Source organism: Pongo abelii, chromosome X (genome assembly GCF_028885655.2).
Source record: "Pongo abelii isolate AG06213 chromosome X, NHGRI_mPonAbe1-v2.0_pri, whole genome shotgun sequence".
NCBI classification, from domain to species: Eukaryota; Metazoa; Chordata; class Mammalia; order Primates; family Hominidae; genus Pongo; species Pongo abelii.
Window position 1 is genome coordinate 72368155 of NC_072008.2, and position 26686 is coordinate 72394840.

A 26686-nucleotide genomic window follows, 5' to 3' on the forward strand; every position below is an offset into this window, starting at 1 on the left:
CCTAAAGAAAGGGTGTATCGGCCAACCTAATAATAAATCAATATTAGTGAATCTAAAGCATATTTGAAAACTTTGTAACATCAGTTGAAATTCAGACCTGCAATGAAGTGTTTTTAAAAGATTTAAAATCGAAATAATATAAAAGAATGTTAAAAACAAGTAAAACATATCACTAGTTAATCACTCTACCAAAATTCATTTTTATGTTTGCATATTTAACCATTTTTATTTTCTATATTTGTCCATGAACGTGTGTTTTTATATATTGTTCATATTAAACATGGTTTTAATCGTGGCTTATTTCTTTTATGTTTTACTTCTTTTCCTTTGACATAAAATATTGAATTTTTTAAATTTTAATTCCTTCTTGGCATACCATTCCAATATTGGTGGCTATATAGACTGAAGTTAAAACTAATTACAATCAGATAAAATTAACAATTCATCCCTTCAATCTCATTAGTCACAAGTTAAATACTCAGTAGCCACATGTATCTAGTTGCTACTGTTTTGAATAGTACAGATATAAGACATTTTCATCAACACAGAAAATTCAATTGGAAAGCATTGCCCTGGAGTAAATGTGCCAGACTGTACTAGATCATTTTTCTCTTGTTGGACATCTAAGTTATTTCTTATTTTTTAAATATTTTATATAACTTGACGGTGAATATATCTATGTACATAGCTATTTGCTTTGGCTGAATTATTTCTTAGAATCAGTTTCAAAAGTGGAGTTATTAGATCAAAGAGCATGAGAAGATTTTTTGGAACCTGTAGTGTATTGCCATAGTCCTCTCAAAAAAGTTTATGTCAACTTAAAGTACTTCTAGCAGCATATGATTGTACTAATTTCGCTGCAATCTCAACAACACTGGACATTATAAGTTTTTATTCTACCCTATTTTCGATTAAAAGATAGCTTATGCTTGATTGACTTTGCATTTTATTTTATTATTAATAATAATGTGGTTTCCTTTTTTCTAGATTTTATTTTTATTTAAGGCATCCTTTGATTTTAACCTGATTTTTTTCTCTAAAAATTATTCTAAGAAAAGACAAAGGCAATACGAAATATATCCTGAGTTTTTATTTTTTCTTGCATGGGATTTGTATATTTGCACCTTTGCCCATTTATACTATGATTTCTTAGTGTCTTCCCTAACAATTTTAATGAAGACTTCATGTATATCAATTTTTCCACAAATATAATCTCTTTTAAAATAGGTTTTTTCCACAATATAATTCTGATGTATTCTCCGAAATGTTGGAAAAACTTAAGTAGGCATCAAAGCGTTTGAAGATTTGTTTAAAGGTTGTTTTTATACCAGTTTTAAATGGTAATTTAAGGGTCATAAAAATAGGTGAAAATTGAATCATTTTTCAGTAAGGGGGCAAGACCACTTAACTCTTGGAAAATATAGGAAACATGTAGATTTCTAGAGGCCAAGAAGGAGGTAGGGATTATTTTGCAACTGCCTCCAACCTTCTAACTTGTAATGAAACAACGACTGAAGGCCCTTAAACATTTTTAGGCTTAATTGGCTGTCCTTGTACTTAGGGCATATCTAAAAATCCTGAGGCAACCACTCAAGAGAACATGCTTTTGTTAATTCACAGGGAGCTGTCCTAGAGTGTCCAGAATCCTCTGTAGTCTTGGGCCTGGTGCTTGAGAGACCCAAAGGAAACGTCAATGGAATTGCAGCTTAGTGTTAGAGCTTTCATGCATCACACTAATTAATTAATGTCACAAAGGTCTCTCTCCTGTTATGGGAAAAAGCAGCAAATAGGAACTTCTGGTAGGGTGCTTAAAGTTGGTTTGATATTTGTATTAGTATTTTTAACTAATACAAGTAATACATGCTTATGGTAGAATGATAAAACTGAACGAAAAGGTATGAAAATGTAGAAGTTCTCCTACTCATGACCTCACCCCTTCTTTGCACTCCCAGTTTCACTCCTCAGAGGGTAACCACAGTGACTAGCTTCTTGTGTTTGGTTCTTGAGATTTTCTATGTATATATATTGTTAGATATATGCATATTATGTTTTCAAAATTCCTATTACAGTATAATTACTGTTCTATAACTTAATTTCTTCACTTAATTAATAGACCTTATATATGCTTTTCCATATCAGTATATATAGATCTATATAAGTTTTCTTAAAGGTTGCACAACTTTCAATTGTATGGCTGTCTTGTAATTTATTTTTTGTTTCCCCTACTAATGGATATTTCATGTTTTCCTAACTCTTTTGATATTAAAAGTAGTGCTGCAATTAACATCCTTGACAGGCAGTATATATGGTGTTTAAGATGAATGGCTCTGGAGCCAGACTACTTTGGATTGAATATTGGTGCCACCAATTCCTTGCTGTATGACCTTAGGCAAGTTGCTTAATTTCTTTGCCTCAGTGTCCTTGTATGAAAAAATGGAGGCAATAATGGTCACTATCCAGTAGGGCTTTTATGAGGATTTAATAAGTTAATAATGCACATTAAGAACTTAGTTATTTTTAGATTAAGTAGTGAAGGACTACATAATTGTTAGTTAGTATAATTGTATACCTTTATTATCATTTGCATGTATAGCAATAAGACGAATTCTTAGCTGTTTAACCATTGGACATAAGGAATGTACACATTTTAAGTACTGGTAGATATTACCTTTTCCCTGCCAAAAATTGCAAATATTGGATATTAACTTTTTAAATCTTAGTAAATCTGATAAGTATAAATAACAGTTTATCATCATTTTAAGTTGCCTGTCTTAATTTTGTGTGAAAATGAGTATCTTTTCACATGTTTTTTGGCCATTTATGTTTCTTTCCATGTGAACTAACTGTTCTTGGCCGTTGCCTATTTGTTGTTGCTGTTACTATATGGCTTTTCATCTGTTTCTTATTGGTTTATGGAGCTCTTTGTATATAAAGGAATTTAGCCTCTTGTTATATGTGTGACAAATACTTTTTCCAATTTATCTTTCAAATTTGTTTATGTTTTCCTATTCATCAGTCTAAAATTATGTAGTTAAATTCATCATTGTTTTTTCTTATGACTTTAGAGTTTGGAGATCATGCTTCAAAGGTCTTTCTAGGTAGGGTTGATTTAAATCATGTACTGGAAGTATTTTTGCCAAAAAGACTCATGAATTATGGATGTTAGAGCTAAAAGGGACCTTAGAGATTTCCTAGTTCAACCTCCTTTTCTTCATACCTTTTTAATTTTTCTCTGCAGATGAAAAGAAGTTTAGTCCTAAAGAAAGAAAAGAGTCTAAAGGTTCTCCAGTAAGCTAATGGCAAAAATGTAGACTGGAACTTCTAGCTCCTGATGTGTATTTCAGTGATCATTCAATTTAACCAGATGGTTTCACAAAAAGAGCTTTCTACTAAAAAATAAAATACATATTTAAGCAACTCAGAGAAATTTTTTTTTATTTTTCAGATTAATTTTCGCTTAGAGATTCATCAGCATATGTACTATACATGTACAAATCACCTATGTGTTTTGGATATTTAGTTAAACAAATGTGCAAATATCTTAACCAAAGGAGCATATTCATTTGTGTTTTACTTTCTTAATGGTTTTCGTTATGAATGTGAAATGTGTATTTACCTTAACAGAAATTAAGTAGATTTTTGGTCTGACATATATGAGAACTGAAAAGCATTGGCTTGGCTGCTAACTGCATTCTCATCTTTCTTTCTCTGCTTTGGCAAAGTCTGGGATTAAATCTAATACCTTTTAAACTGTTTGGGACTTCAGCCAGAGTGACCTGTCTTGAATTCAGAACTGCGCAGATCATTCCCCATTCTAAGGCCCTCTCATGCCTCTTCATTGCCTGTAGGATGAGATCCAAGTACCTTAGCGTAGCTTACGCACTGTAGTCACTTGACCTCTAGCACCTATGCAGTCTTCCAGTCTTATTTACACATTCCTTTGCACATGCTGTTTCCCCGTGTGGGGCAACTTTTTTCTTGCCTGTCTGCCTGCCTAAGCCAACTTAAATAAACATCATTTCTGTAACTTCTGTGAAGCCTTTTCCAGTCTCTCCAATCCAAGACGAAGGTGTTTCTATAGGCATGACTTCTGGAACGGCAGATCAAGGATCTGGTGGACCCTCTACTCAGTGAAACAACCATTTAACTGGTAAAATGATCAAGCAACCATTTAAAATCTTCAGAAAATATCCTAAGGGCACATAGCAAAAAGAGAAACATTTATTCAAGAAAAGCTATTAAGCCTCAGTAAAAACAGCAAGAGTCTATGGCATTTGAGTCATGACCTGTTCCTATTCCTTCCCTTATCTCCATTCTTCAGGCAAGTGCAACCAAGAAGATGGAGGCTTCCTCTCTCTCAAAATCTTACTCCATAGTTACAATTTCACCCACAATGGGGCAGGCCACAAGCATCTCTTTTTTTTCCCCTAGCCCTATATTATAGAATCACTGTTCTAGGAAGGCATAGCTGAGCGGATTGGAGATTCCTTCTTCACCCACTTTCTACGTATGAGGGCTTTGCCCCAGGGATGGTAAGTCAAGAATACAGGGATCCTGCTTGTGCCTGCCTCAGCTCATATATAAGGTAAAGCTTCCACACTAGGAAAGGCAAATTGAGAGGACTAGGGAATATACCATTATCCCCAGGGTCCACTTGTAGAACAGGGGTGTCATTCTGGGAGAAGCAGGTCACTGCCCCACTTGTGGAACAGGGGAGTCACTCGTCACTGTCCCTGGTTCCAATTCTATTGCAGTGACAGAGGTTCTGTCCCAGGGAAAGGCAGGTTGTTAGGATGGAGAACTCCACAGTTCTCCCTGAGGTGACTGACTTTGTTAGGAACAGAGCATGAAGAAGTTCATTCCTAAGGACACTGTCAAAAATAATGGAGATCTTGGTGGTGAGCAATTAAGAGTGGATTGGTAGCTCCATGATGCTAGTAGCAACAAGCAAAACAGCAGACCAACATGGAGGATACCAGAGAACCAGACAAAGGAATCACTAAGAAGAGCCCTTGTGGAATTACACTCACTGCTGGGTGTGTGGAAAGTTATGCATGTGTGCTTTACTGTACCCTCTCAAAAGCAACCTAAACCGGATGTGGGGTAGGCTCTAAAGCATTCGTCAAGCCACACATGGATCCATCAGTAAAATGTGGAGGGCTTAAGGATAAAAATGCTTAAGTAAAATCTCTGGCCCTACATTTTCTAAATGTTATGCCACACTGACCAAGGGGCAACTCCTACAAAGCCAGGCAAAATAATAAAATCGTATTTGTCTCTAGTGGAATGGATAACTATGCCTAAAACTGTGCCCTTTGAAAAGCAACTAGAGAGATAATTTCTGAAGTGTTTGTCCCTACCTGAATGTGTGGCAAAATTCTAAACTCCCTGAAGTGTGAAAGTGGTTTCCAAGCCACATGCACATCCAGTAGTGATAAAGGGTAAAAATCTAACTGGCTAAGAGGGCTTCATAGCAACATTAACCAAAAAGTGGTTTATGTAATCTTTGCCTACCTCATAATTCCCTAGGCATTCTATGCTATTCTGTACTCAGAAGGCTTAAAGTCAGGTTAGGGAAAGGAGGCCCATGAGGTTACTGTGCAGAGGCAGTGCTGGGAAATGAATCAAGTTAAATAAATTTAGGCCATCATGGTTTAAAGAATGGATTATGGAGATAGGAAGGATAAAAGAAACCCAGAGTCAAGAAAAATAAAGCTTTTCATTGGTGCCATGCCAACCCATATCCGAGCCTGAGGCAAAAGGAAAAATGTGCTCCCCGATATACACTTATACAAAATAACAACTAATTTTATTTGTTGGACTGAATAGAAAAGTCAACAAAAATTAAAAATAAAAAAATCATGACTATATTTTTAATAAGTGGTTTATGTAAACCCAGAGTTGACCAGTGGGATGCCAGTCTCAACCATAAAAACAAACAAAAAATTGTGAGTAGCAACACCGGAAGTCTCAAAGTGTCAGGAAAACCAATTTCACAGAAGCAGTTCAGCCAAGTCACTAAACAAACAAACGACTAAGCAAAAAACAAGAATGAGTCTCAGAAAGGGTTAAGTCAGTATCCAGAGTTGTTACAATATAGTATCTAAAATATTGTTTTGAACTAAAAATTTTGAGACATGCAAAGAATGAGGAAAGTATGACTCATACATGGTATTATATGAAAAAATCAACAAAAAACTATCCATGAGGAAACAAAGATGTTGAAATTAACTAGAGAAAGACTTTAAAAATCAGCTATTTAAATATATTCAAAGAACTGAAGGAACTATGTCTAAAATACTAAAATAAAGTATAATAACAATTTCTCATCAAGTAGAGAATGCCAATAAAGAGATAGAAGTTATAAGAAAAGAAGAAAATGGAAAATCTGGAGTTGAAAAGTATAATAACTGAAAGGAAAAATTCACTAGAAAAGGTCACAAGAAGATATAACTTGGCAGAAGAAACAATCAGCAAATTAGAACATAGATCAATATAGATTATTCATTTTGAAGGATTGAAAGAAAAAAAGAATGAAGAAAACTGAAGATTCCCAAAGAAATGTAGGACATCTTAAAGGCACATCATTAGGAAAAGAAAAGAAGGGAAAGAAAAGAGCAGAAAGAATATTTTTTAAAAAATGGATAAAATCTTCCAAAATTTAATGAAAAACATCAACCTACACATCAAAGAAAATTTTTTTAAAACTTCAAGCAGGAAAATGTAAAGATATTGATACTTAGATACAATAGTCAAAATATTGGAGTCAAATATAGAGAGAAAATTTTGAAATTAGCAAGAGAAAAATGAAATGGAATCACAATAAGATTAACAGCTGATTCTCATCAGAAATAACAGAGAGCAGAAGGCAGTGCAATCCCATATTCTAAACGTTGAAAGAATAAAAAACTGTCAGCCAAGAATCATATATTCAACAAAACTATCTTTAAAGGTAAAAATGAAATGAAGACATTCCTAGGTAAACAAAGGCTGAGAGAATTTTTCGTTAGCTGACATGCCTTGCAAGAAATACTAAAAGCTTCCTAGACAGTAGCTTTAATCTGTGTGAAAAAAATTCCAATAAAGGGAAATTTGTAAATAATAAAAATATATCATTATATATTCTTTTCCACTTAACTTATTTAAAATCAATTTCTTAAAGCACTATCTGTAAAATTGTATTGTTATTTGACAATAAAATGTAAAAGAGGGGAGTGGGAATTAAGCTAAATTGGAGTAAGGAAATGGTATCACATGGTAAATTGAATTTACAGAAAGAAATGAAAAAATTAAGTGGCAAATATGAAGAATAACATTAAAAACTTCTATAAATTGTGTCCTCCTTTCTTCCCTTAGCTTCTGTAAAAGACACAAGACTATTAAAAATGACAATAGTTATAAACACATTGTTTTATTAGTAATAAACGTAGACAAATTATCTACAACAATTATTATTATACAAGGAGAGGGAATGGAGCTATAGAGGAGTAAAGTTTTTATAACCTACTGGAACTAAGTCAGTATAAATATGATGTCGATTCTGTTAATTTGAGATATATGTTAGAAGCCCCAAAGTAATCACTGAGAAAATGATGCAAAAATACAGTTTTAAAAAGTTAAAAACATAGTTTAGCTTATGTATGCCTAGTACTCCATTATTTTTTTTTATTATATTTTAAGTTCTGGGGTACATGTGCAGAATGTGCAGGTTTGTTACATAGGCATACATATGCCATGGTGGTTTGCTGCACCCATCAATCCGTCATCTACATTAGGTATTTCTCCTAATGCTATCCCTCCCCCTGTCCCCTAACCCCCCAACAGGCCCTGGTGTGTGATGTTCCCCTCCCTGTGTCCATGTGTTCTCATTGTTCAACTCCCACTTATGAGTGAGAACATGCGGTGTTTCGTTTTCTGTTCTTGTGATATTTTGCTGAGAATGATGGTTTCCAGCTTCATCCATGTCCTTGCAGAGGACATGAACTCATCCTTTTTTATGGCTGCGTAGTAGTCCATGGTGTATATGTGCCACATTTTCTTTCTGCTTGTTCCCAGGAGAAAGTGGCTGAAGCTTCCAGAGAGAAGCCGAGTGTAGTTTAATTCTTTTTGTCATAAACACGACAACCCATTTTTCTGCAAGCTGTGTTAGTTTGCTTTCTCCTTGGTTCATTCATTCATTTATTCATAGCTTCCATAAATATTTAACAAACACTAATTAGGGGCAAAGCCATGTGCTAGGCACAGGGGATAAAACTGTGAACAAAACAAGCCCCAGCTACTCTTAAGGAACTGATAGACAAATGGACCAGCAAACACGCTAGTCCTGTTTTGAAGGCAAAGCGCCTGGTGCTCCTGATCTCATGAGCACAGAGCATTTAGCCTAAGTCTCATCCTCCTAAGGCCTCAGAAATAAGGCCTTATTTTAATAAGTGCCAGTCAGTCATTTGAAGACTAAATCATAGAATCCTAGAAAACTAGTACCGGGAGCAAGGCAAAAGAATGGGATGAGCATGAAACATATATTCAGAAGTTGTGGTGTTTAGGTGTATAAGCCAAGCTCTTTTCTTCACTTGCTTGCTAAGTCACTTAGTTCTTCTGCCTTTTTCTTTGCTCTGTCTGGAAATGGAGTTAATGAAATATATCTACATGATAGGGATATTGAGACGATTAAATAAGATGCTGCTGTCACCCAGTATGCCCTTACCCTGCTGTAATTAGAGGTGTCTGAAATTCATTTTCTAAACTTTTTGTATGAGTGTTTCCTGCATGCCCACCACCATGGAAGCTACCTTAAGACAGTGAGGGACTTTGTTTAACTTGTTTGTACTACATCCTCAGTCTAATGGTGTCTGGCTTATGGTAGGCACCAAATACAATTTTATTGACAGAAAGGATGATAATGAATGTGAAGGCATTTTTAAGTTTATGAAGTGTTGTGCATATTGTTGTTAACTTTAAGCTGTTAAGTTAAAGAACCCCTAATCCAACTCTCTTGAGTTTTATAGATATCATAGAAGATACATCTTCCCTTGACATAGAAGCTTCCCTTGAAGGTTCCCTTGACTCATATATTTGCCTCACAGAGTGATTGTGCAGATCCCACAAGATAAATTTATGTGAATGTGTTTTATGTGCTTGAAGTGCTCCACAAATATGGGTTTTATAAGATGAGAAAATAGAGTCATATTTCAATATGAGAAATATGAGTCACATTTCAATAGAGAAAATAGAGAAAGGTGACTGATCCAAGGTCATGCAACGAGTTAGTGTCAGAATTTATAATGGAATTTCAGGCTCCCAACTCCCACTCCAGTATACAAAGGCAGATTCCAGAGAAGAAACAGTGGAGAGCAGGCACTGATGAGGGACAAAGAAAAGCAGGCTCCGTCTGGCTGCAACTTGTCTCTTCATGGCAGAAAGAAACTAGGAAAGTACTATGCCAGAGACCACATGATAACTTTGCAGAATGGAAAGAGCTTGTTTACCAAATTGAATACTTTATCCGTGTTTATCTAACAATGACAGTTCCACCAGCTCTTTACCACTTGACTTTTGCCTAATTCAAAAATATACCAACTATGAAACATTTTCCTTCTCAGTTTTTATTCTAGATTACATTTTGTTCAACTTTATCTTAATGTGTAGTATAGAAAGAGTAAGGTAAGAGTATAGCAAGTGGCTATTTTCCATTTCTACTGAGGACAGAGAAATAGTCTAAGGGATTTGTATTAGAGATGAAGAAGTTCATGGCCAGGACATGAGAGATACTGTGATAGAATGGATATTGTGAAGTCTTTGGTAGTTTTTCAGGGGAAAAAAGAGAAGTTTTTTCTTTGTCTGATATAGTTTAGCAACGTCTTAATTTAGGATTCAAAAGTTGTTCAGGGTCCATCTTGGCCTTCAAATTAAGATGCCCTTTGAGAGATAACGCTGTTGTTTTCAAACTCTGTTCTGCGACTTAAGAATGAGAGGAGGAGGAAGAAAAGAGGAGAAAATTTGAGGGAAAAGTACCCAAGCAGCGTCAAGGCTAGACACTGGAAATTTATCAATGAAAGCCACATGGTGGATGGGAATCAGATATGTGTATCAATTATTTGTGTTCCAATCCATATAGAAGTACCATATAATGCACCAAGATAATAGGTGCTTTGAAAGAAGACCATACAAGTGGAGATGTGTTCCTAGTCTATCTAGGGATAGAGTCAGGAAGGGCTTCATTGAATAAGTGGTAGCCTCTTGGGCTGAGACCTGAGTTATGAGATGATGTAGCAAAGGAGGCAGATAGCTGGGGGCAAGGTGGGGTCATTGAAGTTGGAGGCAGTAGCAATATAAGCAAAGCTACAGGGGCATGAAAAAGCAAGGTTAGATTAGTGAATTGCAACAGGGTGGTACTGCTGGAAGGTCACATGGAAAAGATTGTGAGGGTATTGAGATAAGAAGCTAGAAATAAGCTTTGAATGCCATCCTAGTACTTTGAATTTGCATGCTGTAAGCCAAGTGGTTTTCACTTGGTCATTTAATAAAATTACAGATTCTCAGGTCTCACCTGTAACTTCAGATTCAGAAGAGTCTGCTAACTGAAGGTGGAATCAGTGTTCCACATTGCTAATTAGCTCCTCAGAGGATTCTAATATATCAGTGAGTTATGACCACTGCTGTAAGCCATAGGTAGTTATTGAAAGCTGCTAGGGAGAGGAGCCACAGAAGCAGATGTTTTAGATAGGATTCCTCCGGGGTCCTGTGTAATTTATGGACTGGACTGGAGAGGATCAGACAGGAAGCAGAAAGACTTGAATAAGACAGTTGCAGTTATTTTGGAGGCAAAGATTCTCTCTCTCTCTCTCTCTCTCTCTCTCTCTCTGTGTGTGTTTGTGTGTGTAATTGTAGGAACTATTTAGGCCGTAAAATTAACAGATATTAGTCACTGATTGACTGATTGGATGGCAGTGATAGGTGGGGTGCGTTGAGGGAAGTGTATTACATTAAGTCCAGGATGACTCATGGTTTTCTAAGTTGAGTCATTGGGGATTGCCATCCAATGTGAGAAACTACATAGTCTTATCATAGTTGATCTTGGAGTTAGACTTGAATTAAAATCTTGAAGCCATCAATTGCTGTATGTGGGTCTTGGGCAGAACACTTAAGGTTTCTGGACCTCAGTTATTTCTTCTATAAAATGAGGATAATAATGCATGCCTCATGCATTTGTTGTAAAGACTAAATGAGGTTAAAGTATGTAGAGTGTAGTATAGTAACTGGGACATACAGTGATCCAGTAAACGTCAGTTGTTATTATTGTGCTATATGTTGTGATGTGTACTGGAGTGAGATGGGGTAGGGGATTTTTTAGTCTCTGCCAATGACTCCTCTCCCCATGATCAAAATCAGAAATCAGTCTCTTATGTGTTGAGGAGTGAGACACTTCTCCCAAGTGTTTAAGGCTAATACCTTGCCTTGTTTTGCCTTGGGCCAGACCTCACTACACATCTGTTTAAGAGATCAGGGTAAGCTCTGTTCTTGGTGAGTATGTCAATGGGGCTGTTTTTCTAGTTCTTGTAGTTTCTTTGGGCCAACATGAAATGTCTAACTTTGGCTTCTTGGTTGTGGATTCTCATCAACATTTCACTGCTACCCAAGTTGTGTCTGCTCACATGATGCTATCTTCCTTCTTTTGGGTTTCTGAAGCCCTCAGACACTTGGCTGAACATTTTTCACATTTCTTAAGCTATATCATCTGTGTTTTCCCTGCCACAGACAAAGTCACAAAAGGACTTTAAGATAGGTTTTTTTTTTCCCCAGGGTTTTTATACATTTTGGGTAAGGACAAGTGGTAAGTGCTGCTTTTCTGCCTTAACCAGTAGTGTCTGACAGAGGAGGCAGCATGATGATTGCAGAGCTCACTGGACTGAAAGTCAGATGCTTTACCCACCTAGACTCTAGTACCAAGGGGAAGATGGAGTGGGATGGGGAAAATGGGGAGAAATTACCATTTATTTTGAGTGTGCCAGGCCTTTTCTCATATATTGTCTAATGCATTTGTCACAATTCTCTTTGGGTTTGAAATGTGGTTTTCTTCATTTTATAGATAAGGAAACTTATGGGAAGGGAGGTTACGTTCATCTTGTGCCCAACTTTACATGGCTAGTGATCAATACTAGTGAGATTCAAACTCAGATTTCTCTGCCCCAAAGCCTTTGCTTTTTCCTCTTTTGACACTGTAACTAATGAGAAGATGTCTTTAACTCTGAGTCTCATTTGCCTGAACTGTAAAATGGAGCTCTGTAACCCTTGCTCTGTATGACAGTAAATCTCCTCAGGCCAGACTTATGATAGGGGATAAGGATATTTGTATCTTTGGGCCCCTAATGTATTGAAAATGCCTCTAAGTGCCTGGCACATAGAAGGGCACTCAATAAATATTTACCACGTTTTCCAGAAAGAGGGTAGCTCCATAATGGGTGAGATTCATTTTGGTGGCTGCTGTAGTGTTTAATGCTTTTACCATCTGTTAAAATGATTTTGGAGCATAGCTGGATAACTGAAGATGGTTGTTATATAGATTTTTTCATAGGTTGCCTGTTCCAAATTCTATGCCCTGGAAGAAGTTAAATATCCAGAATTTGACAGGAAATATTATTCTGCAACAGATCCCTGGCGTAAGAATGATAACACCTGTGTTCTGGTCTCAGACTTGCCTCTGAATAACTGTTTCTCCTGGTCAATTCTCTGTCTCTATCTAGGCTTGAAATTTCCCCCTGAATGATGAAGGAGTTGGACTAGTTTAGTGGGGTTCAGCCTCGAGTGGCCATTAAAATTATTTGGGGATCTTTGAAAACAAATTGGATGCCCAGATTTTTGTTATTGTTGTTTTGTTGTTTTTGTTTGTTTGTTTTTTAATTATACTTTAAGTTCTGGGATACATGTGCAGAACATGCAGGTTTGTCACATAGGTATACACGTGCCATGGTGGTTTGCTGCACCCATCAACCCGTCATCTACATTAGGTATTTCTCCTAGTCCCTAGGACTAGGACCTCCCTAGTCCCTTACCCCCAGACAGGCCCTGGTGTGTGATGTTCCCCTCCCTGTGTCTATGTGTTCTCATTGTTCAGCTCCCACTTATGAGTGAGAACGTGCGGTGTTTGGTTTTCTGTTCCTGTGTTAGTTTGCTGAGAATGATGGTTTCCAGTTTCATCCATGTTCTTTCAAAGGACATGAACCCATCCTTTTTTATGGCTGCCTAATATTCCATGGTGTATTGAACTGCTCACTCCAGTTCAATTAAATCAGAATACAGAATGTTGAGAGGAGCATCAGTATTTTAAGAAGGCCCCCTAGTGAAGTTCAATGTGCAGCCAAGGGTGAGAAACACTGGACTAGATGATTGATAAAGGCCATCCAACTTTGATACTCAACAAGAGACAATGCTATAGAGTACGGTGGGCAGAGCATGGGCTTTAGAGTTAGCCAGGTATGCATTCAGACCTTGGCTGTGTTACTTACTAGTTGTGTGATCTTGAAGAAATCAAAATGGAGATACACTATGTACCTGGCAGTAATAGTTGTGGGGATTAAGCACCTTCACCAGAGCTTAGGACATAATAAGCCCCCAGTAAATAGCTTCTTTAGTATCAGAAGTTCAGATGGAAGACGTGAGAAAAATATTGGTTCAGTAAGATTTAACAGGTAAATTAAAATCAAGTATTTGAAAAAATTTTCCTGTTTCTTTAGCAATGGATTCCAGAAACATAATGTGGAAATAGCTCTCAGTCCTTAGATTTGATGACATTGCAGAAAGAAATCTGGCTAGTCGTCCCATGGCTGATTGGCTATGATGGCTAGGAAGCCATTGGAAAAAAAAATGGCTCACAGAAGACAGCAGATGTGGCTTGGGAAATGCAAGGACATGACTGTAATAAGGATTTGTCTATCCAGCCCCATTTATGAGAGTGATTCCAGGAGAAAAGGACAGATTTGTATTGTCAGTGGGATACGCTGTTAAAAAACACTTTTGCCACCACCACTCCAGCTGTCTTGGCATGTTTGTTGGTGATGTAAGCTACAGAAAATGGAAATCACCAATAGGGCTATAGCAACCTGATGCATAGTGACAAGTAATTGTTCTATTCATGTTTATATGTTGTACAGAGCACTTGCTGCATGTCAGGTTTGAGGCTTGCATATGCATTAGGGCCATGGACACCCCCATCTTATCTCTAAGTAGATTTCAAAGTAAATATTTGATGAGTATGTAAAATATTTAGTTTGGTCAGTCATAGGGCTGAGAACATGGTGGGAGTTACCTCCTAGTATCTGCAGGCAAAAAAAGCTTTTTCTTCCTATAGCAATTGCCATCTCAGCCCCTTTTGCAGCATTTCTTTTGCTACACTTTGCATTAACCACTTGTGCACTTGTCTTAGCCTCAAACAGGCCATGAAAGCTCCTTGAGGATAGGGGCTATGTCTTTTTCATCTTTATATATGCATCATTTAGCAGAGCTGTCCCTTTATAATGTACTAATTACTGAATGAAGGGATGCATAGATGAATAAATGAATGAAAAGTAGGAGTGACCTGTCTTCTCTCTTTCTTCATGATGGGGATTAGTGTGTGTGTATAAGGGGATAATTTTTGTGTCACATAAAATATAACCTTACTTAGAAGGCAAGACTTCCAGAATGGTGGAATGAGAACCACCCCCCCGCCCCCATAAATCCGCCCTTTCATGAAAGCAGTGAAAACACTAGCAAACGTTGTGAAAATTAACTTTTCCAGAACTCTGGAAAGGAAACAGAGGCTTCCAACAATCTGAGAAGAATGTATTCAAGAAAAACTTCGGTAAGTTCTCTGATCACAGTGGAAATAATAAACAATTAGTAATAGAAGGATATTTGGGAAATTCACCATTTGTGGGATATGAACAGCGGATCAAAGAAGAAATCATAAGGGAAATGAGAAGACACTTTGAGATTAATGAAAATGAAAATACATTGTACCAAAACTTACAGGATACAGCCAAGCTAAAGCAGTACTTAAAGGGAAATTTATAACTGCGAATGCCTATATCAACAAAGACAAATGATCTCAAATCAAGAACCTAACCTTCCACCTTAGGAGACTAGGAAAGGAACAGTAAACTACAAAGAAAGCAGGAAGAAAGATTAATAAAGACTAAAAGGGAAATAAATGAAATATAGAGTAGAAAAACACTAGAATCAATGAAATTAAAAATTGATTCTTTGAAGAGATCAACAAAATTGAAAAAAACTTTAGTCAGATTGAATAAGAAAAAAGAGAGAAAATTCAAATTATCAAAATGAGCAATGAAAATGGGGCCATCACTACCTACCTTAAAAAGAATTTTCAAAGGATTAAAAGAAAATACCATTGCATTAGTTCATTCTCACACAGCTATAAAAAAGCTACCTGAGACTGGGTAGTTTATGAAGAAAAGCGCTTTAATTGACTCACAGTTCCACAGTCTGTACAGGAGGCATGGATCATGAGGCCTTAGAAAATTTACATCAGATGAAAGGCTAAGGGGCATGGCAGACATGTCTTCACACGGCAGCAGGAGAGAGAGCAAAGAGGGAAGTGCCACACACTTTTAAACCATCAGCTCTCATGACAACTCACTCACTATCATGAGAACAGCAAGGGGAAAATATGCCCTCATGATCCAATTACTTCCTACCAGGTCCCTTCCCCAACACTGGAAATTACAGTTCAACGTGAGATTTGGATGGTGACACAGAGCAAAACCATATCAACCATATGCCAAAAAATTAGATGACCTAGGTGAAATGGACAAATACTCAGAAAAACACAAACTATCTAAAGTGACCAGTGAAGAAACAGAAAATCTGAGTAGTCCTGTAACAAAACTGGATTAGTAATTAAGAAACTTCCCACAAAGAAAAGCCCAGGTTCAGATGTCTTCACTGGTGAATACTATCAAATATTTAAGGAATATTTAATCCTTCGCAAATTATTTCAAAAATTGGAAGAGGCTGGAACCCTTTCCAACTAATTCTGCAAAGTCAGCATTACCCTGATGCCGAAACCAAAGATATGACACAAAAATAAAACTGCAGGCTAATATCACATTTGAATATAGATAACTTTCTAAAAATCTCAACAAAATGCTAGCAAACTGAATTCAGCAACAAATAAAAAGGGTTATAAAGGGTGACCAAGTAGGATTTATCTCTGGAATGTAAATTAACATTCAAAAACCTAAGAATAAGAGGAAACTTTCTTAACTTTGTAATGGACATCTCTGAAAAACACACAGCTAACATCATACTTAATAGGGAAAGATTGAAATTTTTCCTTGTAAGATCAGGAACAAGACAAGGATGACTGTTCTCACCATTTCAATTTACCGTTGTATTGCAGATTCAAGTCAAGGCAATTAGGCAAAAAAAAAAAAAAAAAAAAAAAAAGAGGTAAAAGGCACCCATATTGAAAAGGAAGAGGTGAAATTATCTATATTCACAGATGACATGATCTTATACAAAGAAAACCCTAAGGAATCCATGATAAACTATTAAAACGAGTAAATGAGTTCAGCAAGGTTTCAGAATACAAGATTAATGTGCAAAAATCAATTGTATTTCTGTACACTAGCAATGAACAATCTGAAAATGAAATTAAGAAAACAGTTCACTCACAATATCATCAAAATACCTGAATACTTAAAAATAAATTTAACAAAAGAAGCGTAAGACTTGTATGCTGCAAACCACAAAACCCTGTGGAAAGTAATTAAAAATCTAAATAAATAGAAAAGCATCCCTTGTTCATGTGCTAGAGGGCTTAATATTGTCAAGATGGAAATACTCCCCAAAGATTGAAGGAAATCCCTATCAAAATCCTGGCTGTTTTCTTAGCAGAAAATGAAAATCTGACCCTAAAATTAATATTTAAATACATGGAACCTAGGATAACCAAAATAATATTGAGAAAGAAAAACAAAGTCGGCGTACCCATGCTTCCTGATTCCAAACCTTACTACAAAGCAGTGGTAATCAAGAGTGTATGGTGTTGGCATAAGGATAAACAGATCAATAAATGGAATACTATTGAGAATCCAAAAATTAACTCTTACATTTAAGGCCAATTGATTTTCAAAAGTGTTGCTAAGACAATTCAATGAGGAAAGAATAGTTTTTTCAATAAATTGTACTGGAAAAATTGGATATTCACATGAAAATAAAAGATTTTAGACCACTTCAAACCTGCAAAAAAAAAAATGATCTCACGGTGTATCATGGATCTAAATGCTATAGAACTAAGATGATAAATCTCAGAAGAAAATAGCAGAGTAAATCTTTATGACCTTGAAGTAGGCAATGGTTTTTTGGCTATAACACCAAAAGCACAAGCAATAAGAGAAAAAAATTGATAAATTGGACTTCATCAAATTTGAAATTTTTGTGCTGCAAATGATACCATCAAGAAAGTGAAAATCTCACCCACAGAATGAGAGAAACTATTTGCAAATCATATATCTGATAAGGGTATTGAATTTAGAATATATAAAGAACTCTTGCAACTCAATATAAAAAGACAACCCAATTTTAAAATGGGCAAAGTATTTGAATAGAAATTTCTTGATAGAAGATATACAAATTTAAAAATGCTCAACATCATTAGTCATTAGGGAAATGCAGATCAAAACCAAATTGAGATACCAGTTTACACCTACTAGGATGGCTATAGTAAAAAAGAACAAATAACAAGTATTGGCTTTAATGTGGAGGAGCCAGAACCCTTATATATTGCTGGTAAAATGTAAAGTCATGCAGCCTTTTGAAAAACAGTCTGAAAGTCTTTAAAAAAATTACTATTTGTTATTTAGTTTTTCTTCGCTTTTAATTTAGGTTCAGAGGTACATATGCAGGTTTGCTATATAGCTAAATTGTGTGTCACAGGAGTTTAGTGTACACATTATTTCATCACCCAGGTAATAAGCATGGTACCCAATAGGTAGTTTTTCTATCCTCACCCTCCTCCTACCCTCCACCATCAAGTAGGCCCTGGTGCCTCTTGTTCTTTTCTTTGTGTTCATATGTACTCAGTATTTAGCTTCCACTTATCAGTGAGAACATGCGGTATTTGGTTTTCTGTTCCTGCTTTAGTTTGCTTAGTTTGCTTAGGAGAATACTCCAGATTCATCCACGTTGCTGCAAAGGACATGATCTCATTCTTTTTGCATAGTATACTATGGTGTACATGTATCAAAAATGTTACTGTTTGACCTAGTAATTCTATTCCAAGATAAATACTCAAGAGAAATGAAAACATGTCCACACAAATACTTGTACACAAATGTTCATTGCAGCATTATTTATAATAGCCAAAGAGTGGACGACAAATGTCTTCCAAATGTGGGCTCCAAATGTCCATCAACTGATAAATGGAAAAACAAAATGTGCTATATCCATGCCATGGTTTATCTGTCAATAATAAGGAATGAAGTACTCATACATACTCCAACATGGATGAACCTTGAAAACATTATGCTAGGTGAAAAAAGCAACTCGCAACTCACAAAAGACCACACTGTATGATTTTATTTATATTAAATGTCCATAAAAGAAAAATATTTAGAGATAGAAAGGAAATTAGTTTTTCCAGGGTCTGGGAGGAGGCAGTATGAGGAGTGGCTGCTAATGGGTACAGGATTTCTTTTTGGAGTGATATAATTGCTCTAAAATTAGTTTGCGGTAATAGATGTGAATATGCTAAAATGGGTGAATTTTATAGTATGTGAAATATAACTCAGTAAGCCCATTAAAAACAACCTAGTTAAATTAAAACCAAGCTATAACAGAAATATTATATGGCCTTGGCAGTTTAGGATAGTGGGAAAATATGGAGTAGGGGCGGGGAAATAGTCCCAAGTATAATTCTGGTTTTGTCACTACTAGTGTATGGACTTGGACAAGTCATTTGCTTTCTCTAAGTCTCAGTTTGCATATATGCAAAATAGGGGTAATGATACCTACCTCAGTGGTACCTTTTCAAAACCTTGTTCTTCCTCATCTCTCCTCTACAACTTTCTCATAAGATTATTACAGTAATAACCATTTATTAAGCACTGTGTCAGCAATGGTGTGGGGCTGCTTTACCTCCACAACTTCATTGAATCCTCACTGCAGTCTTGTGGGATCTATATTTCTTTGCCTATTTTATATGTAAAGAAATTGAAGTCAAGTGAGTTGTTCAAGGTCCTTCTGTTAGCAAGTGGCAGAGATGGACATGAAAACTAGATCTTCTACCTACGTGTCTTTCCACTTCAACTAAAGAATTTATTAAAGAGAATTGAAAAGCTATGAACTAAATTTGGGTAATATTTTTAATAGTAAACATTGCTGCCCTCGTGAATGAACACACACTAAATTTCAAATCTCACGGTGGCAGAGAATAAAGATGCCACCTATCTTAAGCCATTACTTCACCAACTTCTCCACAAAAATATTCCTTGTAACCACAAATAAGTAAGCACAATAGATCTATAAGGAGAGAATAATTGTGAACTGATTTTATCTTAAAAAGTCATGTAGGGATGTCATGTTCCATAATGTGATTAATAAAATATATTTTGTTACTAAACACAAGGAAAAATATTATGTTCCATAAAGAAGTTTGGTGGTTGCCTCAACCTCTTTTAGTTTGAAAAGTAGGTATGTAGGAGAAAGATATGTGTTTACATGTCTACCCTTGCCCTCTCTCTGTCTCTTCCCCTCTCTCCCCCTCCTTCCCCACCCCCTATGCCCTACACTCCCCAACCCCCACATGTATTTACCTTTCTCTAAAAGCTCTGCATAGCCAAGAAAAATGCTCTTTTTTATTTTTAGGATATTAGATATTTCATTTTCTTATGGTAAGACAAAAGATTAAGGCAACCAAGACTTACAATATGCCTACTGTGTGGCAGGCACAGAGGCAAGGGCTTTTACATGTGTTATTTAATGTAATTGTAATTCTCACAAAAGCTGTCTAAAGTTGAAAATATTTCCAACTCTAAATGAGGCAAATGGAGCACAGAGAGCCTTAATTATTTCACCCAAAGTTCAGTGGTAGAGGCAGGATTCCAGCCCAGGTCTGGTGGGCTCCAAATCCTTGTTGGGTTGCCATTCCTCTCGCTAACAAATAAAACTGGTCTGTGACTTTTGCATTTCACCCCACTTCCACAGTCACTGGTGGGACTTATTTAAATTAATCAGATTCTTCAAAGTATCCCCAAGTCCTCCTTTGAAAAGAAAGTTGGGGGGCAGGGGGAGGAGCAGAGGAGAGGAGATAAAAAGGAAAGGAGTCAGGGAGAGAGAGAGACAGACCTGGCGATCTCAGCTGGGTGCCAAGGTTTCCTAAGCCCAAGTTCCTCATGGTTGAGCCTGTATTGGCAGGCCAACAGCTTCTAGTAATCCACTTTTATTTAATTAATAGTGAAACTGTTGAAGAATTGCAAGTGGTGTTCTGGTTCAGAAACCTTCCATTCTATGGGGCACTGCTTTTGCTTCAGACTAATAAAACCGAATGCCCTGCCTCAAGATAATAAGTGAACATGTAACCCACGAGGTAAGAAAAAACACAATGTCACATGCAAATTCTGCACTTGTTCTCAAAGCAAACCTCTCCTGTGTTTGCAATTAGGATGTTATCTAGGAGCATATTCAAAGCTTTTGAGGTTTTCATTTTAGTTTTTCTTTCATTATGTGCTGTTTTAGTAATATCAAAGAATACATGTAATATATGTTATATGGTATAACAATAAAATTAATGTTGATGAGCCCAGATTAAAGAATCAACAACATTAACATCATCATTGCATTAACTCTATTAGAATGGAAGCTCTCTGAAGGCATGGATTTTTGTCCATTTTGTTCACTGCTATATCCCCAGGACCTAGAAGAGTGTCAGCCACATAATGGGAGCTTAGTCAATATTTTAAAAATAAGAGCATAAACCTACTTATATCCTCTTTCCTCTTACCATCACTCCCAGCCTCCCCTCAGAGGTAACCACTATCCTATATTTGGGCTTTATTATTCCCTTGCATTTTGATAAGTTTTCACGTGTATATTCCCAAATAATATATTGCTTGCTTTTGCTTCTTTTTGAACTTTATATAATAGAATCATATTGTATGTATCCTATTGTGAATTATGTCTTTTACACAACATTAGTATTTGAGATTCAACTATGTGTAGCTCGATTCCATTCCTTTTCATTGCTGATTGTATTTTATTGGATATGTGTGCCATAAATTATTTTTCTCCTGTCAGTTAATGTTTATCATTTATGCGTTAATAAACAAAACTGCTATGACTGTTCCTGAATGTGCCTCCTAGTACATATGTGCCCAACTTTCTCTAGGCTATAAGCCTGAGAGAGGGACTGCAGTTGGAATTTTCATTTCCAAAGCCCAAAGTTTAGCTCATGAGTCAGAGCTGCAATGTGCCCTTTGTCCACACTAGGTCAGGATCAGTGGGAGTGCTACCCAAAATATTTTGCTAGCTGGGGAGTCGGGGAGAGGCAGAGACTGACCTAGTGAGGCCAGGAGGTACTATCTCAGGTCTCTAGTCAAAATGGGTTGCAATTAGTAAAAGTCCAGATTCTGAATCCCCTTCACTATTTATCTTCCTCTTCCTCCTTTACAGTTATTTTTGTTCAAGGTGCGCTTTATTAAACTCATGCCTAACAAACAAAACTCTAATGAATATTTTGTCTTTCATTGATTGTAAATTCGATTAATTAGATTCTTTGAAAAATTTTTAACTGTATTTTCACTTTAGTATGGATGAAAATTTCGATTTCTTTGAAAAACATTTTTTAATAATAACACAACATAAGGTCTACCCTCATAACAAAATTTAAGGGCACAACACCATATTTTTTTAAATTTTATTATTATTATACTTTAAGTTTTAGAGTACATGTGCACAACATGCAGGTTTGTTACGTATGTATACATGTGCCATGTTGGTGTTCTGCACCCATTAACTCGTCATTTAGCATTAGGTATATCTCCTAAGGCTATCCCTCCTCCCTCCCCCCACCCCACAACAGTCCCCGGTGTGTGATGTTCCCCTTCCTGTGTCCATGTGTTCTCATTGTTCAATTCCCACCTATGAGTGAGAACATGCGGTGTTTGGTTTTTTGTCCTTGTGATAGTTTGCTGAGAATGATGGTTTCCAGTTTCATCCATGTCCCTACAAAGGACATGAACTCATCATTTTTTATGGCTGCATAGTATTCCATGGTGTATATATGCCACATTTTCTGAATCCAGACTATCATTTTTGGACATTTGGGTTGGTTCCAAGTCTTTGCTATTGTGAATAGTGCTGCAATAAACATACGTGTGAATGACAACACCATATTGTTAACTACAGGCACAATGTTGTACAGCAGATGTCTAGAACCTTTTCTTCAGGCTTAACTGAAACTTTATAGCCATTGAACAGCAACACTCCATTTCTGTTTCTTAAAGGTCCTTTACAAAATGAGTTTTCTGCATGTTTCCATTTTGTTTATCTGATAATTTTTTTTCTTTTTTTATTATACTTTAAGTTCTGGGGTACATGTGCAGAATGTACAGGTTTGTTACAAAGGTACACACGTGCCAGGGTGGTTTGCTGCACCTATCAACCCGTCATCTACATTAGACATTTCTCCTAATGCTATCCCCTCCCTTGCCCCTCACCCCTCACTGGCCCCAGTGTGTGATGTTCCCTAGCCTGTGTCCAAGTGTTCTCATTGTTCACCTCCCACTTTTGAGTGAGAACATGCAGTGTTCCACTGTTCTGTTCCACTGGTCTATATATCTGTTTTGGTACCAGTACCATGCTATTTTGGGTACTGTAACCTTGTAGTATAGTTTGAAGTCAGATAGCATGATGCCTCCAGCTTTGTGCTTTTTGCTTAGAATTGTCTTGGCTATGCAGGCTCTTTATTGGTTCCATATGAAATTTAAAGTAGTTTTTTATAATTCTGTGAAGAAAGTCATTGGTAGCTTGATGGGATTAACACTGAATCTGTAAATCACTTTGGGCAGTTTGGCGATTTTCATGATAATGATTCTTCCTATGCATGAGCACGGAATGGTTTTCAATTTATTTTTGTCTTCTCTTATTTCCTTGAGCGGTGGTTTGTAATTCTCCTTGAAGAGGTCCTTCACATCCCTTGTAAGTTGTATTCCTACATATTTTATTCTGTTTGTAGCAATTGTGAATGGGAGTTCACTCATGATTTGGCTCTCTGTTTGTCTGTTATTGGTGTATAGGAATGCTTGTGATTTTCGCACACTGATTTTGTATCCTGAGACTTTGCTGAAGTTGCTTGTCAGCTTAAGGTGATTTGGGGCTGAGACAATGGGGTTTTCTGAATATACATTCATGTCATCTGCAAACAGAGACAATTTGACTTCCTGTCTTCCTATTTGAATATCCTTTATTGCTTTCTCTTTCCTGATTGCCCTGGCTGGAACTTCCAATACTATGTTGAATAGGTGTGGTGAGAGACGGCATCCTTGTCTTGTGCTGGTTTTCAAAGGGAATGCTTCCAGTTTTGACCATTCAGTATGATATTGGGTGTGGGTTTGTCATAAATAGCTCTTATTATTTTGAGATATATTCCATCAATACCTAGTTTATTGAGAGTTTTAGCATGAAGCGGTGTTGAATTTTGTCAAAGGCCTTTTCTGCATCTATTGAGATAATTGTATGGTTTTGTCATTGGTTCTGTTGATGTGATGGCTTATGTTTATTCATTTGCATATGTTGAACCAGCCTTGCATCCCAGGGATGAAGTGGACTTGATCGTGGTGGATAAGCTTTTGGATGTGCTGCTGGATTCGGTTTGCCAGTATTTTTTTATTGAGGATTTTTGCACTGATGTTCATCAGGGTTAGTGGCCTGACATTTTCTTTTTTTGTTGTGTCTCTGCCAGGTTTTGGTATCAGGATGATGCTGGCCCATAAAATGAGTTAGGGAGGATTCCTTCTTTTTCTATTGTTTGGAATAGTTTCAGAAGGAATGGTACCAGCTCCTCTTTGTACATCTGGTAGAATTCGTCTGTGAATCCTTCTGGTTCTGGACTTTTTTTGGTTGGTAGGCTATTAATTACTACCTCAATTTCAGAACTTGTTATTGTTCTATTCAGGTATTCGACTTCTTCCTGCTTTAGGCTTGGGAGGGTCTATGTGTTCAGGAATTTATCTATTTCTTCTAGATTTTCTATTTTATTTGCCCCACAGGTGTTTATAGTATTCTCTGATGGTAATTTGTATTTCTGTGGGATCCGTGGTGATATCCCTTTATTATTTTTTATTGCATCTATGATTCTTCTCTCTTTTCTTCTTTAGTAGTCTGGCTAGTGGTCTATCTACAAAATAGGTAGACTGTTTATCTGATATTTATTTTGTAATTATCTAATAATAACCATCATTATCATCATCAACATCATCATTATCATCTCCTTTACCCATACATATATTTGTGTCTTTCAAATAATAATCCCATCTTTGAAGTGCATCCTCATCTTTAGCAGTCTGCACTCTGCTTTCTTATATCATTTACTATCTTATGATTATTTATTTCCCGTCCTTCTTCTCTGACAGATAGTCATTTTTTAGGGCCAAGGAAATATCTCGATCACCACTATATCCCCAGCACCTACCCCTGTGCCTGGTCCATAGGGCCAGATGCTAAGAGTTGAGTTGAACCAGTCTACCTAATCTTAACCTTCATTAGCACAACATGGTTTGTCAGTGGTTAAGAATCTACACTTTGGAGTCAGACTCACCCAGGATGGAATCCTGGCATTGCCACTTATTATTAATAGATGCGTGATCTTGGACAAGTTTACTTAATTGTTCTGAGCATCAGTTTCCTCTTCTGCAATATAGGGATGACACACAGCTACCTGGTAAGTTGTTGGGAAAATTAAATGGGATGATATGTATGAAATGGCCTGGCACATAGAGTACCTAAATACATGTTCTTCTGATTTTATTTGGACTGTTTGTGTTAGTAACAGAAGTCAAAAAGGTGGAGAAAGGAGAAAGGTACTTGTGAAAATTTTCTTTCTTCTCCATGTTTCATTCAGGACTGAGGAAGGGGGCACAGTTTTTACCCAAGGAAATGACATTTTTAGCGAAAAGAATTATGATCTTAGCGTTTAGCTGAATTGTATTTTGGAAGTAAGCTCCTTCCCTGTGGAACTTATGGCCTTGCTAGCCTTGGTTTGTTGGAAGTGCTCTTGCTGGCTTTCTAGTTAGGGTAGGGAAAGGAAGGCTTCTGGGGAGTGAAGATAGGCCATGATATCAAGCCACTGGGTTTGCATATCAGTATAATTTTTTATTGCTTTCTGTTGTACTTGGGACTTGAATAAAGGCTGATATTTGTGTCTTGCTGGTAAAGTGCTTGTAAAGTGAGTGAAAGTTTTCTTTGCTCTTGTCCTGCCAGAGCTGTTCACTTGGGGTTGAGGGGAAGATAACCTTTCATGTTTTTTTTTTTTTTTATTCTGATGACTGTGATGAGCATTCGAACCAAAAGGCCACTGGTGGAAAGTAAAGGTGAGTGGTGAGAAGACAATAGGATAATGGAAACTGTGTTAGACTTGTAGTCAAATTGTCCTGCACTTCCCCTCTCCAAGTCTTAGGTTTTTCATCTGTACAATGGATATTAAAATGAGAAAAGAAGCTTGTCTTCGCAGAGTTATCGTTAGGTGTTGGCACAGCAAACAGGCTCCCATTAGGGCTCATTTTCCTTCATTCCTTAGTAAGGAAGAAGTACTTATAAAATATAGCAGTTGTGCTCTTGTGAATGATAGCATGGGCAGTTGTCATCTCTCTGAAGCAGATGTAACCCAGAATGTCACTTGAGTTTTGTTTAATGCTTAGGCATAAGACATAGGAAAGACAAAAGTTGACCTTTGGGTAGTGAGAACAATGTTCCATTTTGTTCAAACTTGAATTTTTTACTATAGGAGACTCAGAATTAACCTTCCATGAAGGTTTTAGGATTGGCTTTCTGGCCCTTCTTCTTCATATCCACCTGAAAGAGCTTGGGCACAGATGTTCTTGGAGAAAGGCAGTTAGACAAGGTGACTTCTGAAGCTCCAGTGGCCAAGTATTTTGATGGTAGCCTAAAAGATGTCCAGAATCACTGTACATCATTTTTTCAACAGAAGCTTCAGGCATAGGGATTATGCTTGGTACTTTATGTTGTGGAATGGAATCCAGCGGATGTCCATGTGATCTAGAGAAACACCTAAGGAAGGTGAAGAAATGAGGAAAAAAAAAAGAACAAGACTTGTATGATAATACTAATCACGATCTTTGTGTATTTATTCCAATGGCATTTTATCCATTATCTGATTTATATTACCACTCACAGCAGCAGCTCAATAGGATGGGAGATATTATCTCTATTTTATAGATGAGATTTGAGGCTCACGGAGCTAAAGCAAGGAACATCAAATCGTTTTGATATTTGGTCTGGTTTTGTTATAGGTCTCCCTTTGGATGAGGTAAAGTCACAAAGCTGGGTTCATATCATTTAATTAGTCTGAAAATGTTGCCTGAACACCACCTTCAGTTAGATATCTTAACCTCAGGTTTCCTGCCTTCATTGCTCCCTCATATAGACATAGACTATGAGATTGGCTAATCCCAGG

General features: G+C 36.7%; 1 protein-coding gene across 2 annotated transcripts in view; it reads left to right on the forward strand.

Moving 5' to 3' along the window:
* Nucleotides 1-26686, forward strand: part of AR (androgen receptor) — a 180302-nt gene that overhangs the window by 64046 nt on the left and 89570 nt on the right. The window lies entirely within an intron of this gene.